We start from the raw sequence: 17,058 nt of genomic DNA on the forward strand, positions 1-17,058 counted from the left end.
TTCCATCTGAAATTATGTTTTTTTCCTATACCTTACAGCAGATGGTCCCCCACTTCATGCCTCAAATCACATGTCCTGTTTCTCTCCTTTCTGCCATGCTATTGTACATCAGTTCTATCCCTCTCCTTTCTATCCAGCATTTCAGAACTCTCTGCATTTCCCAATTTCCTTGCTCACCATAATATCCTACACTGCCACATGAATGCAGTTTTGTGCTGCCCAGGAGAGAGAAAACCATCCAAGTCTGGCTTCCATCTGAAGCCTCTTCCACATGACTACACTGGTGTCTCCCAGCCTTGCAAATCCTCCCTAGATGCTTCTCCCACCTAAATGTGCACACTCAGGCCTGTAGATGATCAAGATTAGCCTTGAAACTCCAGGATCAGCAAGGTGGTGCCTACAGAAGATCTGGTTTGGCAGCTCCCCTCATTGCAGCCCAATAATAAAAGCAATACATCTGCCTCTGAAAATTTAATGGATGTACTTCACATGCATAATGAAATTCATACTATCATATTTTTTCAGATATATTACCTTCTAGTCTTGCTAGTAAATAGCCCAATCTTTTACAGGAGAATTACTGCTTAGAAAAAAAAACTCAAAGAAAGAAATAAAATGTTCATAGAACCCCATTCAGTGCGAAACTAGAGGCCTTCTGAGTGACCTTCTGGTGTTGCAAGTTTCAGGTACTTTTTGTGAAAAGAGGAGGTTGCAATAACACTTATGGTTGTTACCATTTCAGATTACTTTGTTTAGGGTTAATAAGATCAAATGCTTGCAAAATAAGCAAAAAGCTTAAAAACACTGAAAGCATTTGTATTAGACATTTGTGTTTCCATTTGTTCAGCTTGTCTTGGAGTCCAAGAAATTCAAAACCTCAAAATATGAGCTCCTGCAGCTACAAACAACAAAGAGTTTACACAAAACTTACTGACATGGTTACATTTAAGAAATGGCAAGCGGACACCCACCCATTTCATAGAAATTAATTATGTCTCTTCAGCGAAGAGCATCTGTTTCATGAAAGTAGGACAAAGGCTGGAATGTAGCACAGCCTTTCACATGCAGCATTAACCAGATGACCCACTATGACCTGGAACAGCATAATTCTGACTCTGTCGAACCAGCCAGCACCAGGTCTTCCATAACTCAGCTACATTGACATCAACACTTAAAAAAACAAATAGTACACATTTTTGATGTGACTTCTATTTACAGAGAGCAAAAAAACATGTTTTGAGGGGATTTTTTCATTTTTCACTTTCAGAACACTTCAGTTATTGCACTTAAGTTGTCTTTAGTTTTGGGCAACTTTCTTTCCAGAAGCCAACTCATGCATGGACATTTAATTTATTAGCTTTGAATGCAGTGCAAATCAAGTGATGAAATACAAATATATGTATATAGAGAGTTAAACTTAGTTTAAAAGTTTATATATAAATCTGGTTAAAACATATTCAATAAATGCAACCTATACACCACATATTCTTCCTTAAATAATAGAAAATGCAATATTTTTTCCTAAATTCTGCACATAAACTTCTGCACTGACCACGGTGGATGTTGCATTATTAAGTTGGACTACATCTCACCCAAAACTCTGAATTTCAACATGCACTTTTAGCATTCTGCTCCAAGACTAGATCTGGTTTAGTGCAGTGATAGGATGAGATGATACTAAAAACTCTCACTGAGAAAAATGTGACATGTATTAACAAAAAGTTAGATGGTTGTGTTTGCAAATAGAAGAGTAAGGAAAACCAGTGTATTGAAGATTAATTACACAAGGCTAATTAGCTCAGTCACAGCCCCATGATGTTTCCAGCTCAGGGACTTGTTTGGAGAACTCCACTTTCAGCCCCCTAACGTCGCTATAAGCTTGTGAAGTGTAACTGCTCAGAAGATACACTTCATATATGATAAGGCTCAGCTCAAAGGGTTAGTGCAGAATGAAGACCTCAACTTTACTTGATATTTTGTCTGTCTTGGCATTTTGCCATGACAAAGCCTCAAAAATTAAAATGTTGAAAAATACTTGCCAGCAGACCCAGCAACAAGACAAAACATTTAACGGACCAATAGTCAATAATTCAGCCAATACTTTAGGTGGCCAAAAGCCTCATTTATTGTATCACTTTCCTGAACAAATTTTAGTACTTCCACAATCTCAGAAGACTATTTGGTGGGGTGGGGGAAGAGTTTTTGATTTGCTGAGATCACCAGACAACTTAAAAGCTCCAACAAGTGCAGACTGCAGAAGAGTGGTACTTATTTAACAAATCAATTCTGGGATGCAGCTGCTGACAAATAAGCACAGATAAAATGGTCCTGTTATATGTATGAGGCTTCTGCACAGCAATTACTTAAAATTTACAGCTTATGCACTCAGCAAGTTGAGAAAAATGCCAACACTCTTGTGGGGCTGAATGACTTTTCACATACTGTGACTGCACCTTTGAATTTTCACAAGCAGGTACACAGCAGACACATGGGCATGCCTACAATTCCAAATGCAAAACAGAATAGAGAACAAACAAGTTACAGTAACAAAATCACCGTGATATTATCTGAGCACTGATGCCAATTACTTATGTGTTTCACAATGAAAGTAAACAGAATTCCAAATGATACAGTCCCACAGAGATGAAAAAACACAATCATCTTTGAATCAGCTTAGATAACTGGTTTCATGGCAGAAGAGCTGGACTTCAGAATTTTATTTGTATTTTTAAGTGCTGCCAGGGAAGTTTCACGCACACTTCAAATTCTTCAGGGAAGTGGGGAGAGTGTAGGGCGGCTGGCAAAAAGAAACCCCAAAAAACTTCTTTCCTGCATACTTGGAATATTTGCATAGAGTCAGCTAAATAATTGAATTAGGTTCATCAAATATCATGCAATAATTCCCAATCTTCTTGATCATTTATCTTCAGTATTGATATAGATAGAGGTACACAAGCAATTCTTTGCCTATCTCATAATTTCCATTTAATTCTCCTCTGTTTGCAATGTTACGCACAGATAGAGGTTTTCAAGATTAATTAATCATGACAAACACTATGAAACAACTCTCAAAAAAACTGTATCACTGTCATGAGCCTGAGAAGCCTTAGAGCTCAGTGTAGTTAGTGTTAACTTTAGAAAGTTAAATCCAAAGGTTCTGAGATACCATTATCAGGGAGAAAGAGGAGTAAGAACTGTTTAAATACTAATTATTTCTTTTAAAATACATACTTGGAAGAAAGACTTCAGGTTAAATTCTCTCTATGTACACATCTGTTTAGTTTTCATCTGAGCTCTGAAGAGTGAGTGGTCTAAAGCTGTGCTGAAGAAACAAACCAAAGTCACACCTTACACTGAAGTTATACTAAAGGGTCTTGCTTTGACTATATTTGAAAGTAAACAGTTACTGTAACTGTGGCAACTGAAAAATGATGCAACCAAAGGGAAAGTACTTGTAAATATCAAAAGAAAGTATCTAAGAACATAAAGTGGTGCAGCAGCAGCAAAATGTGAGATATTGTTATAAAAAACAGGGTAGTTCTCTGTTGCTCCCTTCTCACAACCCTTCCATAGATACAATAGAAGTTAAGTTGGGTGTTTTTGTCTTTTTTACTAAGCCAGACATTAATGTTTAGTGTTATCTCCATTATCCTCACTCAAATCCAAACAAAAGGGAAAAAAAACCAAACCACTGGTTTCAAGTGACAATGGGTTCCTCATATTTTTGCCCAAAACAGACTATTTCATGTTTATTCAGAACTATTCTTCAGCTGATTTAATAAATTTAAAGTATTAGGTCTTACACCAGCACACTGACATAAGAACAAAACAAAACAAAACAAACAAAAAAAAAAAAACACAAACCAAAAAAAGTAACCACCCTAGAGAGTGGAGAAAGAACAGATGAAGCAGCAGATTGAAAGAGAATAAAACCTGAAAGTGGAATACAAAGCCCAAATAAAAGAATGTTTGAAAAAAATATCATTTTCTCACAAATAGAAATGCGAAGTATTTTATGGCTCCTTTACATTGTGGCATTTTCCTGGATTAGGAAAGTAACCTTATATATGGTCTCATCTTGCACTTCATGTATTAATTATTCATTGCAATGTAAGCCAAGGGAAAAAACCTACAGTGCCAATCTAAATGAGTTCAAACAGAAGTTACCTAAAACTCAGTACCTTATTCAGATCTCTCCCCATAATACTCAGGAGGGGAGGAAAACAAAAAAAGAACTTAGTATTATTTTAATGTACTAAGAAAGCAAATCCAAGCTTCAGAGATCACAGAATCATAGAATCAGAGAATGGGCTAGGTTGGAAGGGACTTGAAAGATCATCTATTTCCAACCTCCCTGCCATGGGCAAGGACACCTTTCATGCTTTTGAAACCACTGTATTTCCCGGAACCTAAACATAACAACAGAAATAAAGATCATTTTTATCATATTTCCTCTATTTTGAAATAATAGTAACCCTCTCTCTTCCTCAGATCTGAACAGCAGATCCATTTTCTAAAAATTATTTTTCAATGTTGCAGAACATTGTAGAAATCACAGGACATTTTCGGTGCAACAGGCTTAAATTAGATTCTTAAATAGCATCAGTAACTTAGAAAAATCAGTAAAACAACAGCAGCTCTGGCTCTAACTCCTCACTCCTTCACATGTTCATGCTTAGCTGCTTTGAAAAGAGTGGGCTGGTGCAGAAAGACTTATAAGTGGTCCTTCATTTATTTATTGACAGCCCACCTCCAACACAGTACACAAATGATCAATTTTAGTGGTTTTGAATCACAAGACTTGAAAAGAAGTAACTACTTGAAATAAATTCTCTCTCTTTCCAGTCAAATGTTTCTGTAGGAGGACACTTGCATATAGAAGGACTTGATTCAGGGGTCCAACACTTCGGGAGAAAAAGAGGAAAATACTGCAAAAACTCAGTACTTGCAATAATTATGAGTATGTGCTGACCCACAGGCCAAACCATAGGCTGTGGGAGAAAGTAGAAACTTCTGAAGGTAGCAGGTTTGATAATTTTCAATTTATAATATATATTCAGAAATCTTCTGCACACTTGTACCCAATTACAGTTAGGAACACTTAATCTATTAACACCCCCCTTTTAAAAGTAAATAGTCTGTTAACCCACACAAACTGAACCACCATCCCTGAGATGCAATTCTGCAATAAGCAAGTGCTAAGCACTGAATTAACTCTGGCAGTGAGTTTTTATTAATAGTTTTTAATGGTACAAACAAAAGCACTACAAAGTCGATTACCACACAGAGTACAGTGAAATGTGACTCCTGCTTCAGAGCTAAGAATATTTGCTTGTCAGGAATGAAAAGGGATTTTTTAAAATACTTTGTGAATTGGAGTTGTTTTTGGTTTCTTTCCAGTTTCCAAAAATAAATTGAAACACCTTTTGATGCTTTTCAAATATTGGAATAACCACACCTGTGACACTGAAATCTCACAAAAATCAACATAAAATGAATTATTGCTTTTAACATTGGTAGGTATGAATTTGCAATTGTATCAGTACTATTTGGATATTTGACTAAATCTCTAATTTGAGTCAAGTAAAAGTGCTTTTTGATTGCTCATTATTAAGCATAAAGTAAAACCCCAACTTTCTGCTTCAGATTCCACTCTATATTGCAGCACTTCAGAAGGAATAGGGGAAATAAATTCCATGAAAAAGTGTTTTCACACTCATCCATTAACAGCTGCAGCTTATTTTTTGAATAAGTAATTATACACTTAGAGCAAACACATTTATTACTCTGACCTAGCTAGAGCACATTTTAATTTCTTTTTCAGTGGAGAAGTACATTTTCCCCTTATTTCTTTATCTTCCATCTGTTCTTTCAACATTTTAGCTTAAGCAGTGGTCAATGAGAGGCATTTTCTACTGAAGTGCTACATACTGGATTTGGATTCTAATTAGACATTCATTATTCTGCTGCAACATTGAACACTAATAAAACAAATCTATCTCGATCCTAGGCAGTTCATTATAATCTAGCTTTACTATTTCCTGTTGTAGCATTAATGGCATTGAGACAAGACAGTGATTAAAAATTTAGATTTTTTTTTAAATGGAAAAAAACTTAATAAATTGGTTTTCTTGTTTAATTAATTGTAGTTTATATACTGCTACTACAGAATTACAACAAATTTCTTCCAGCTATTATTGATGATCTCATTGTGCTGTTAGCAAATTAGTCCCAAAGTGTTTAAGAAACCAACAATGGAAAAGGATTAAAAAGCTTCACACATCTAAACAAGTTAAACTGATCAGACCAAATTATCCTAAATATAATACCAAGCATAGAGTCTAAAAAGTTATTTGAATTAACTCTGAAGTCATTCAAACTGAAAACAAAAGGAAGTATATCACCATGCTGAATAAAACTACACCATTTGTTCAGTGCAAAAGTTCTTCTACAAAAAAGTGTTGTATTGTGCAAATATTAGCTGTTAAAGTAGCATTCTTAACGAAATCTGAAACAATAACTTCTTCTAAAATTTAAGACAGCTAAATTCATTTTTGAAAAGTAGTAGCCTGGTGTTCTCAGTCCATACTTAAGAATTCAGCTAAGCAACAAAGATGAAAGAACAGCACCACCTAGTTCTCTATTTAAAAGTTTTCAAATATCATCATCCATTGATTTATTTTTGTAATCTAAATTCACATATGCGTGTGTATTCTGCAATAAAATCTGTCACACTGCCACAGGAAACAATACTAACAAGTTTGTCAGGAGTTATTAAAGCATCTGATGTAGATGCTTTACAAGTGTATACTGTGAAAAAAAACCAACTTGCACATGCAAGAATGGCAGAGACTTGCAATAATACAAATCTTGCTCTGAAGCAGAAGAAACCCTGAATGGATTGCTCATCCATTCCTAATATTGCTTGTGGGAATATCTCCCTAATTTAACCAAAACACTGTATTTGTATTGATTCCCCTGTACAACAGCACTTTATAGTGTGCACACATGTTCCAGATACAAAAAATATATTCATGATACAGACATCCCCAGGGCCTCAGTAATGTGTTTAAAAAAAACTTGTTGCCAGTTGTTTTAGTTACTTTTCTATTCTGCAAGCAGCAGAAGCCTTTCAGAAATGGGGTAGATATTTCAGGTGTTAGCTGGACTGAAAGTTTTCATGTGAAGAATTTCCCCTTCTAGAGAATGAGTGGTGTGTATTGGGACAATCCAGAAGTTTACCAGGAGGCAAGAGCAGCACCTAAGAAGCTGCCTACTCCTACCATGCAAACACTACCCAAGCTGTAGCAGAGTGGCTGCCAGTGTTTAAATTTGATACGCACATTGCTACACATCCAGAACAGTTATTCCATTTTTCTAGACATGCTAGATTTTCTAAATTCTCACTCACATCAAGAGGACATAATAGCAGCAGAACCGTATTTCTGAAGACATCTTCTGTTTTGACATTGATATTCATAAGTGAACTTCAATTTCTCATACTAATATACATTTCACTGGATCTTTTCTGTAAGCCTCTTAATTAAAATAGAGCACAAGTGACATTGATACTTTGAGTATTCTGGGTAATACTGTATTCTACAGTGAGCTGGCATGTCTTGTAACATTATAGAGAAAATGGGAGTTAACTGCACCTACAAAGTGCTTTAGCTGCATTTGAATGAAATGTTCAAATCAAACAATTGATTTATCTTAACTCAGAATGAGGAAAACGAAATGGAGCTATGCTGAAATGCTCTCATGCAGTACATTTGTACCAATCTGCAGAAATTCATCTCACTTCCTGGTTTTCCTAAGGTGACTTTTGAAGTATTTTCAGCTCTCAAATTTGTCCTGTCCTGCTTATGCCTGTAGGAAGTCTTCCATGCTTTACTGACGCAAAAAATCAGGTGAATGGACAAAAGAGACTGGAGCCTTATGACTACCCCTGTAAAAAGCATTTGAAACTGGTGTCCCTGGCAGGAGGTAGGCTCCAGTGCCAGGGACTGACTCCCACTGGTTCTCCTCCTCACCTCTGTCAGTGCACATTTGAGGAAGGCAGAGAAGTAGTGGGAAGAAAACACTAATAATTAAAAATGAAAACAAAGCAAAAAGAAACAAACAAACAAATCTAAACCTGCTATCACATCCCTCTCAGGTATTTTCTCCTCCAAGTAGGAAGAAGGCTGTCCTCTCATAGCTTCTACAGAATGCACTTCCCCTAAAACCTTGACTTGTTCCATTCTGTTTCCTGCAGAGAGGAAGAGGTGGAAAGTCACAGCAGGAGAAAGGTGAAAAGTCCCACTGCATCCTGCAAATCTTCAGTCATACAGGGGTTTCTTCCAGCCTGATCTTCACAGATGTCTTGGTCTTTCACAGCAAAGGCTTCTGTGGTAACTCCAGAAGGGATATTTTTTTCCTAGAGAAAATGAGTTGTCCACATGCCCTGTCTTCCATCCATCCACAGGGCCACCTATCATCCATGAAGGCCACTTAGGAGCTGTCCTGGCATAGCTCGCTCGTCGCAGAATTGACACATCAATGTAAACAGATTAGACAGGATCCAAATTTGAGGCCTTTATTCTCACAACCTTAAGAAAGCAAATCCCTCATGTATACAGAGTAGGGCTACTGCTGTTTCCCTACCATAAGCCTTGGAGAAGCAAGCAGAAGGAAAAAAAAGAAGTTTGTTTTTCTTGACAGGCATCCTGGGAAGACAAGGCCTAGAGGCAGATTACACTGCATTTATCTGTGACCAGCCAGTCACCTATTATGAAATTTCTTTCTGAAGATATTTACTTTCTGGAAAAAGTTCAAATGATAGGAGTTTTTAATGACCAATTAAAAGGAAAAAAAAATCCTATGGTATCAATTCATTAAACAAAAACTTCTCATTTGTTTACTTGAAATGATAAAGACTACTAGATTCTGTTTCCCTGTTGGAATTAATGGTATATTTCAGTTTGCAACATAGTCTAATGAACACTAAGTGCATCTGCACTTCAAAATCCTGTGGTACAGATATCACAGCAAATGAAGAATATCCTTTGTAGCACATGTTCAGCTGCCTTCTTTACCCAGATTTCCTGTTATTCCATTTTGCATCAGATCAGAAAAAAGTTTTCCTTTTGTAGAACAGAGGCATCACTTCTTTTTCTAACAGACAAAAGCAAATCTGCACAAAATCAAAATGCATAACTCTTCTTCTCAAAATCCAAAGACAGCTTGGTAAATTCTGCAATCACATTATTTTCAAGAACACTTCTCCTCCCCCCAGATACTGCTTCCACAAAATATATAAAAGCCTAGACACTTAGACCAATGTTATATTCCAAGCTATTTTGAAATTACATTAATCTTATGTGTTAAGTATATGTGAAAGACCCATAAATAAGTCTACAAGCCATTGAGGTTTTTTATCTATCATAAATAAAAACAAATGGCCCATATATTTCTATTGATTATATGCTTTCCCAGTGGCTCCCAAATACACCATTCAGAATGCAGCAAAGCAGTAATGATTTACAACTTGCAAAACAAAGATGACTTAGGAAGCTGAAAGCATTTTGATTTTATTCTGGTCCAATTCTAAAACTCAGGTTTATTTTGTGGGGAAAGTACTTGAACTATGACAGCTTTGGACTATTCTTGAAGGAGTGAATAAGATTTATTCAGTCTAAGAATGGTATGAATTTCGCATTTTACATAACAAAAAGAAGCATTAACCAGAAGTTTGCGAACCACAAACTTTACGTTTACAGAGGAGAGATATGCCATGTACTTGACAAAAAAATCCATATAATAAGAAGAATAGCAAATAGTTCTGAAGAAGATGGGCAAATAGTCAAGGTTCCAACCCATACTTAAATTACTTATACCCTGCCTGTGCTCAAAACCACACCATCCTGACTGTGTTTATACAAGCAGCAGTCAAGAGATACCCTAAGATGTTAGACTGACGACTCCAGCCTTTAAAGAAAACACAGTCTATAAAGCTAATTCACTGCTAATTTGGTTTTATATCAAAATATGAGACATTCTTTTTTAATAGACAATGTCCTATCAATTGTCTGCCTTGACATTTAAGTTCGGAAAAGCTCCTCAATGTTAGGTGTTAGCAATTTTGCTACAGTTGGTTTTAAGTTAAAATTGAAGGGATTCCCTTTTGACTGTACAGATATAATTTGTCATTAACCACAATCATCACTGAACAAGATGGAACGTGTATCTTCCTCCATATTAGTCCAAATCTCACCTTTTTTTCAGAGTATTACAAGGCTACATGATACAAGCCTAGAAATATCAATAACATTATGAGAAATCTGCAATGGAAAAGTTAAAAAATGGTAAAGTTAGGAGAAAACTGCAATGCCAAGAAGATATTTCACACATCGTTTAAGAATTGGCATGTTAGTTTAAGGTTTCCTCCAAAGACAAGAAGTTCTTTCATTCTCACTCCTATTATCTTAAATGTTAACAAAAGAATTCATATAAATGGAATACTTCAGTTTATTATACCATTTTATGACCTGTCACAGATTTGGGATTCTTTGTTAATCCTTGATTAGTAATCACTTTAGTGAGTATTATTTCTAGTCACTGCATTTATTCTCCAATTTGCAAATGGCTGCAGTTCGGCGTTTTTGTGTATTTGAAGACATAAAAAAATCTCATTCAGTTGACAGAAATTCAAGAGTGTAAATAAGTGTTTTCATTTATCAAATGAAGTCTTACTTTCTCTGTATAAACTGTGCAAATCAGTGGAGAATTCTTCACTGTTCTCCAGTGTGCCACAACAAAGCACCAACTAGCATGTCAAGATTTAAACCTCACATATAAAAACATATTAACACTCAGGGAAGAAAAAAAAAAGAAAAGACTTTAAAAGGGATAAATATAAAATGAGCTTGATGCTAGAACATACTTTTTACAATCTTTTAATTAAAATAAATTTGATTGCTTCTGCTTCAACTAGTACAGCTTTTCCCCTGGTTAGGGACTAACCAGAACAGCCTTCCTGCCTTATAGCGTAGGAGGAATAAAAGCAGGTCAAGTTACACTGTTAATCCAGCAGATGTAGGTCAGTTTGGGATAAATATCGGAACAGACAGAAAATACCAAAGTGCCTGTGCCTACTACAACTGCTGCTGTGAAGTAATTTGGTCTTACTCTCTTCAGAGCTGTCAGTCAGTTGCAGTTCTTGAATCTCCAGTGCTGAAACTTTGGGAAAAAACGAAGTTTTAAGATTCTAACAGGTCTGTACAGCTGTACTGCCTGTTCAGCTTCTGCCAGAAGAAGCAGCAATAATGCAGTGCATCCCATATTGATGATATCCAAAAAGACACAATTGCATCTTCATACGTGGACCACAGATTATTTTTGCATGTAGCAGCAGACTCTGGTTCCTTCACCTAAGGTTTAGTAATTGAATTACCATGATTAGAACCATTGTTTGATTAATACTGTGGCATATAAGAGGTTTAAAATATCACCAGGATATTTTTAACATAAGAAAACAGTCTCTCCTGCACTGTCCCTCCCATCCAGCAAAGAAAATGACAGATAGTCAACAAACTGTTTACACAAAGATGATGATAGAGGGACTATCAAAGCTATTTAAACAACCACCTTACTGGATATGTGATGGTACACGCTGTTTTACAAAAAACCTAAACCATTCCAACTCCATTCACAGAACAAAGAAAAAGCTGTAGAGTAGTTCAGGAATGTATCTCCACATGAACAGAACTTACACAGCAAAGTTTTCAGCTCTGAAAGAACTTTTAAGAGGTTTGAATTGAGGAACATACAGTATAATTATTTTTCTGAAACTGAAGAGCAGCTGCTTATGGACAGTTAATAATCTTTATCTGCTATGTAAGAAAAAAATGATAAATCTAAATTGAGTATTACAAAACAGGAAAAAAAAGAAACACATGAATTTATAGTAATGTAAAACTATATTAAAATTGATTTGCTGCTACTTAAAATGTGAAAGTTATACAACCACTCACACTCTCTAAGAGCCATTTGATTAAACTGGAAAGCAGTAAACACAACTCAAGTCACTGTTGGGAAGAAATTGTCTTTCCCTTGAAAATCCCAAACTTGTCAAGACAGCAAAAGCACTCCTAAATAAGACTTACAAAGGTCCCAAGATCTCTATTTTGCAAATAAAAGGATAGCAAAGGATGCAAGTATGATTTTTTTTTTCACAGTTACAGATTACAGGGAAAGGAGATAGGACAATAGGTAGGCAGACATTGTGAGAGGAAACCAAACATAATTTACCACCTACATTGTTCACTAAATCCTCTGTGCCTGTCCTAAGTTCCACATGCTAAAAAGTCCCACACACCAAACTCCAGCATTAAAGGAGAGCACTGGAAGAACAGCTACACAGCCCCCAGTGTTTTGTCACTGAAATAAATGTTCTCTCCTTCTTTCAACCCCCTTAGGATGCTATTACGATAGTGTCTTATGCATTGATATTTAAAGCACCCATCCTGAGCTTAGTATGCATTAACATAAGAGAAACTGCAAACATTTGGGCTTTGTCTTTAATTTTCATTTATAAAATGAAGGGAGAAGATCCTGAAATAGGTTCAGAGGGTAAAAAAAAGGAGGGGAAAAAAAAAAGAGAGAGAAAAAACCCACAACATTAAGAACCCTTGCAAGGATACCCATACTCATTTTTGAAAACACTAAGTTCTTTCAAAAATGTTTTCATCATGTAGAAAGATAATTGTACAAAGGCAAAATCCTGAGAGAAATCATGATTTTACAATTTATTCCTTGCCACTGGAACGTGATATTTGCCTTTCTTCCTTTCAAACACACCTCAAAAACTCCTTGGGAAGAAGGGATATGCTCATTAAGATCATACTTAATATTGATGCCATCCCAGAGGATACACATACTAAATTGTATCTAATAGTTTTAGCATTCTGCGTTTGTTTTAGGATGTGTATTTTAAAAAGCGTGTCAGTGGCATTCTCTCTACAGAAGACCATTTTTTTTGAGAGGGCCTAACTTTTGAGAGTTTCTGCCTGCTGTTCAACTCAATTAAAACAAAATTGAAGTAATCCTTCTTTCTCTTGGAGAAGGCATTTACAAGACAATGACAACATCTCCTAGTTCTACAATTTTAAGTGTTAGATGGAGAGGGAGTCACTGTTCTAGCACAGTCGACCACACTCTGGTTGGTTATACTGCTGTTCTTTTGGCAAGCACCTGATGTCCATGTCCATACGAAACTGCTGTTATCAGTTACTTAATCAACATTTGTAATGCACAGGAGAGAAAAAGAAGAAAAAACCAAACAAACAAACCAAAAAAACCAAAACCAAAACCAAACAACAACAACAACAAAAAACCCTCAAAATCCAAGCTTCAATTTACATATCAATATAAAGAGAATAAGTCCTATTAAGAGAATAATTCTTTGGTGGAAAGAGTAAGAGTAATCTCATTCAATACATTTTGTCCATAGTAGGATCAGGCCAGAGGGATGAGAAAGCTAATTATGAGAACTAAGGGTTCTATAATGATAAACTGTAACTTAAAGACATTTACAGTACATTATCATGCCATGCAACTGGCAAGTAAATTTAAAAGCAGAGGGAGATTCACTGTTCTTCATTTCTGAAACAAAATTTAAAAAAATAAAAAGAAGAAGAACTAAACTAACAGGAAAGTAGACAAGAAAAATGTATTTGTTTCAACAAAGGTGCTTCTGTTGATCAGCATTTCCATGGAGTTACTTCTTTGGTGACAAACTTCAAAACTGTTAGGTGTTGATTTGATGGTAGAAACTTAATAAATACTTTGAGTGCAAGAGTGATAAATATTTGAGTGAGTAATCCCTATTCATGTACTCCCCAGGGAAGTTGTGTGACACCATCAGTGGGAATTTGGATTGTTTAGTTACCTCATGCTCTAAACCTGAACTGCTACAGGATGACTACCAATAAAAATGCATGAAGAAATCAAGCGAAATAATTCATAAAATATGAACTAGCCTGAGAACTAAGCAGCTAATAAGCCTACCAAGCCTTGGTTAGATTGATGGAAGTCATATAAAGACAGACACCATCAAGTAGAGTGAAAAATTTTGTTTCAACTTGTGTCTAAAATATTCCACATAGAGACTGTATTAAAACTGTTTTTATTCTGTAATTGTTTATGCCCTAAACAGAACTTACAGAATTAAAACGACATGCATTTGACTTGCTGTACACGGTATTAGCATATGAACACTTAGCTGTCAAGACAACCCCTGTGCAGGCAGCATTGGGTTGCCAAGGTTTTGCTAACAGAAATCCAACTGAAAATTCAAAACGAAGTCTAGATACACAAGATATTGAGTAATGTATAACAACTTCATCTTAAATCAGCTTAGATGATCTCATAAGTAGTTATATCCATGTTTGTCCAGGTTTGTTTGCAGTTTTTTTATTCTGCTTGTAACAGATCTGGACTAATGAAAAGAGTCTCACCCACAAGCAATTACCTGTCCTGGCTGATTTGTTGCATCAGTGACCACAGTTTCTGACAAATTAAAGAGTCTCTACATTATTTTCATTAGTAGACAGGAAGCATTTGAAGTGTCTGAAGCAACCGCACTGAGAAGATTTGCCCAGTGTTGGCAAATCCTGGAAGCGGATCGTTTGCTCCCACACATGGCACAATCCAGTGCCTTCTCGGAGCCGAGCACATTAAGGCATCAGATGCCATTTGCATTATCACACAGCAGGGGGCTACAGCCGCTACAATTCCAGGATAATCCTAACCTGTATCTGTATCCTATGAATCCAGCAGAACTATTTTTATTGCTACAGTTTCTCACGTGGTGACTCTTGACAATAACGAGCTTACATAAAAACAGCTCAGATGAAGCACTTGAGTTAGTCCAAAAACATGCCCCCTTACAACTGTTAAATTTTGTCTAAGTAAGACTACGTTCATGAAGTCAAAAGACAATCAGAATGGGGGAAAAAAAAAAAAAAAGTAAGGCTGGCTGTAAACATAAATAACAGGTTAATCCCCTGGGACATCATTTAAGTACTCCAGGCTCATTACAGCACACAAGAACAGCAGCAGCCAGAGATCCTACTATTTTCACAGCAAATGCTGGAGAGGGCAGAGCAGACAAATACCGTACCCAAACTCAGCTGACAAACCGCTTCCCGGCTCAACATGTCATTACTCCCTTCTCCCACCTCCATCGCTCCCCTTTCACAGCAAGCAGTTGACACTGGGCTCTTTTACTTCTTGTTTGCCTCCTTTCTAAAGGGACTGCTTGCAGCTAATGCTATTCCATGCACAAGCTGAGAAGCATTATTCTATGTCCTCTTCCCTCAGCTGATGCTTCATCAATACTCAGGACAGATTCCTTAAGCAAGTCTCTCCACAGATCTTGCCAGAAAGGCACACTCCCACACAGGACACATGTCAGCTTGACTCTTTGGCACCTTGTCTTTAATTAGCTTCAGTTTCACCAACAGAAACTATCGGTAATTACAGTTCAGAAGTGCTTCGAATCCTCAGGACAAAGATCTTATACAGAGCTGACAGAAAAACCCGCATGTCCCATGGCCAACAAACAGAAAATTGGAGCAATCTCATAAATCCATTGAGCCACTTCACAATACAGTCTGGGGAAGTAAATCAAGCTAACAGAAAAAACTATTTTTAAATGCAGCTATTAAGCTACCAACAAGAAATGTGTCTAATGGTAATTCTGTCTGCTACTTCTGTCAAAATAAATGGCAGAAACTAAGAACACAACACTTACAAAGTTGCACTTTAAGGTGGACTGAAAAAATTTGATATTCTGTTGGATAGAGTTGCCATTGAGGACAGTCTTATAGAATATATTTACTCATCTCCTCCATTCTCCTTTACCTTAGGAGACAAGGACTGGAGAAATTACTTCCTCTCACTTCTGTCTAAGTGTTACAGGTTCTTTATATCCCCTTGAAAGAACACTCTGCTGAAGTGCGGTACACAGAGAGCCTAAGTATTTTTGATTGAAGTTTTAATCAGGAGCTGAAAAAATAATTGTGTGAGAAACTGAAGAGAGGGGAGATGTTTTACACATGCAGAGGCCAAGCTGGGTAATGTGTTAAGCATCACTTTTCCCCATCTGCAAGGACAGGCCCAATCTGGTTATTTTCACGCAGTCACAGTCAGATCTGTATTACACCCCATTTCTTGCAACACGTTTTTTACCTGATGCAGTTCACAGAGTTACTTTCTGCCTGGCACGGTCCCTAAACTGCAGTGAAAGACATCACTGTTTTTAATCACTGGTTTACTCTCAAAACTGCGCTGCGCTGAATGCGGCTGATTGCATCTTAGGAAAGATCAAATCCTCCTCCTCCAGCAGCAGCGCCGATTTCATTGGTGACAGAAAGTCAGTCCAGAGGCTTCCCACCCCCAGCTCCGTTGCAGGGCAATGAATTGACAATTCACGGGGAAATGTAAAAGGCAGAGAGGAGCCAGCCCCCAGGTGCAGCGCGCCGCACATGCCCCAATAAATAATCCTGTATAGCACCAACACAGCAGCTCCTTGTGCGGTGACGTACCGGGCAACCCATAAACATCGGGAAAGAATACAAATAATCCGCCCGACCGACCCGTCCTTCGCAGTTGCCCAGCGCACTCCCTTCCCCTCCCATTCCTTCTCGCGTCCTCGGCCGGTAACTTCCCCGCGAGGTGAAGCGGGGGCACTCGTGGGGGTCTGGACGATTGGGGTGTCGGAGGGATGAGACTCCCGTATCTCTGGAACCCGGGCGGCTTCCCGTGCCCCGCACATGACGCAGCAATGTGAAACGCGAAATATATTAAACTTGACGTGAAATGGCATGACGGAGGCGAGCGGGGAAAAAAAAAAAAAAGAAAAGACAAGACAAGACAACGAAAAAAAAAATCTTACAAGGCCACTTAGTTTAATCGGCTCTTCGCTTTTCCCTCCCACACCGAAACACCCCGCACGCCGAGCGAGGGAAGAACAGGGAGATGCCCCGCCGGCCTCCCGCATCCTCCCGGAGGACC

Source organism: Corvus brachyrhynchos, unplaced genomic scaffold, assembly GCF_000691975.1.
Source record: "Corvus brachyrhynchos isolate BGI_N302 unplaced genomic scaffold, ASM69197v1 scaffold152, whole genome shotgun sequence".
In the NCBI taxonomy this organism is placed as follows: Eukaryota; Metazoa; Chordata; class Aves; order Passeriformes; family Corvidae; genus Corvus; species Corvus brachyrhynchos.